Genomic DNA, 2,727 nt, shown 5'->3' with positions numbered 1-2,727 from the left:
TTACCGCCTAAACTGAAACACATCTCCCTTTTCCTCCTTTCTTTGCGATGCTGGAAGAGCATCCCTGCTTTTCCATGACAGTTTCTGTTAAAGCACAATGACCGGTTCAGACATGCCCCTGTTGAAAAATGCATGGTTCCTCAAAAAAAATTAAAACCTACACATCGTGCAATTGAAACGAGGTCTGCAGCCGGCTCTGGAGGCACGAAGGTGTTTTCCGGAACACAACGAAGGGTGTCTGGAAAGAATTCAAATGAGCTATGCTTGTTTTCAACATCCATCAATGTTATAAAATACATACTGCGCTGTGGGTGTTGTGTAAATGTGTGTCTCAGCTGAGGAGAAAGCCTGCAAACAGAAGGGACGGTAATTACTAACTCTGTATCATCTATACCTATTAAAAGCAAGTACAAAGAACATCCCTTCTGCCAGCTCAGGTGTATGTTTCTCAGTGATACGAAACACACGGTTTAGGACTGCTCATGCAGGAGTGGTTTCCTTGGGCAACTTGCTGAGTTAGAGGAAAAGGTGTTTGGCTCCTATCTGAGTTCTGCTCCCCCCATTCCGGTGGGGAAACAGCAGCTGCCATAAACCCTAATATAACTCAGCTGCAAGTGAACGGGTCAATAAAAGTCACACAGCATTGCTACTCTATAGTTGCATTTGCCAAATCAAATAAAACTTATTAGTCACGTTGACTGATTTTGCATTACCTAATAGCTTCTCAATGAATTAAATACAGTGTCTAAATAACTTGTTTATTTGGTGAGACCGATGTCCTGAATAACTTTGCCACGTGTGACGTGGATCCTAAATACAACTTGTAGAGCTGAGCCCTAGGTTCAGACACATTTTTCAAAAGCGTAGTGGGACTGTCCGTCACGGCAGTTTGATTTTCACATCTTTTACTTTAAAAAATTCTTTGCTACCAGTGAGTTTCTGGCCTCTGACACTATGTGAATGCTTTTGGGGTTTACGGTAAAATTAGATCATTTATATACTAAATTTTTTTTGTTTTCCAAATTCTCAATTAAAAAAATGTTGTGAACGTTTTAGACTAATGAACTACAGTTGGGCAATAAAGTCAATGGAAATGTTTTGATCAAGCATAATAAAAATATTCAGATTTCTGATGCCTATAATACATATAGGCATCTGCAAAGAATCCAATACCCAAATAAGGAATTCTGACAGGGACTATGAACTTAAATGCTTACATAAAATTACTGGTCACATTCAGTACCCTGCAATGACCATCTGGGAAAGTTTTTCTTTCGAAGGAAACACAAAAGTATGAAAGAAATGTAACCTGCCAGAGTCTTTTCCATTGAAGTTTTAATGTTACAAAATTTGTATTTAGGTCTGCTTTCCAGGGATTTTTAAAAAGCACTCTCACTCAATATGCATGGGAAATTCAATAACAACTGCTTTAGATATCCTTACAGTTTAGTATTACAAGAAAGTGTTGGAGGTTTTAGAAGAAAATTCTCCATGAATCTGTATATGTAAACCATATCTGCCAATGGCACTTCTACTCATATACAAACAGTAGAACTAAAGATCAATTTGGCGTAATACAGAAGCAGTTTTTTAAGACCAAAGTCTTTATAATGCTGCATTACGTTTAATTACCTTGTTTTCACAATCCCTTTTAACAAATAAAGATTCCTATATGTATTTCTGGTTACAGCTGCTTAAGGAAAAAGTAATTTTTTAAAAATGTCATTAAAAAAATCCATCTCAGCAGCTACAGAAACAAGGGATACCAACAATAGTAGCAGCAATGGAAAAGAATAGATTTTAAAAGACAAGGTCAAATTCTGCCGTTGTGGCAGAATGGGATGGGATGGAGACAATAGAACTTTCTTCATAAAATATTCTGAATTGTTGAATTAACTTATTTTTACACACTTGGAGGAAATTAGATGTACATGTCAATTTTTGGTATAGGAAATAATACCTTAGAAGTTGTCTTCAGGAAATGTAACCCTAGACATTTCTGTAATATTTTTCAGATAAGGTGGCAAAGATCAAGAGAAAAATCAAAAAAGTTTGTACAACTACTTACTGTGGGAAGCATTTGGTTATCCTCTCTTTATAACCTTTGGATTTCCATTTGGTTAACGTCATGCTCAGTCTGAGATGGTCATTTAGAAAGCTCATTTTTATGATGTAAATTGCTCCCTTAATATCAAGTGTGGTGGATTATAATGTCCCCATTTTCCCAGTAGCATATGACAATGTTATTAGAATTTGACAGACATGATATTCTTTCCTTGAAATAAAAAGCCACATAGACATACCAACTTAATTTATTTAACCAGTAAAAATCTTCCCAAAACTTCTGTGAACAAATATGCAGTTAAAAATAAAAGGAAACAAACCAGATTTAAGATTTAGATTTCCATACTCCATTCCAGAACAAACGTATGAAGTAATCCAACATGACTCTACACCAGTAGGAGACAAAAGCAAAAGAACTCACGGCACAGAGGAAGAAATTGTGCAGAACTGTGAATGTACATAAAAACGATGAATCACAGCTAAGGCAAGGGCAGGAGTATGGAAAAGCCTGTACTGCATGAATAGAATAGATGAATGTAACGAGAAAGTAGCTGTAGGATACTAATAAGGAGGTGGTAGAGGATTTCAAACACATTCTGAAAAAAGCAGGGTCTTATGATTAAAAAAAAGCAAATACTGCAGAAGTCACTAACAGAAGACCGA

This window comes from Pygoscelis adeliae, unplaced genomic scaffold (assembly GCF_000699105.1).
Source record: "Pygoscelis adeliae isolate BGI_AS28 unplaced genomic scaffold, ASM69910v1 Scaffold113, whole genome shotgun sequence".
In the NCBI taxonomy this organism is placed as follows: domain Eukaryota; kingdom Metazoa; phylum Chordata; class Aves; order Sphenisciformes; family Spheniscidae; genus Pygoscelis; species Pygoscelis adeliae.
The sequence above is the reverse complement of the archived record's forward strand: the minus strand, read 5'-3'. Positions refer to the sequence as shown.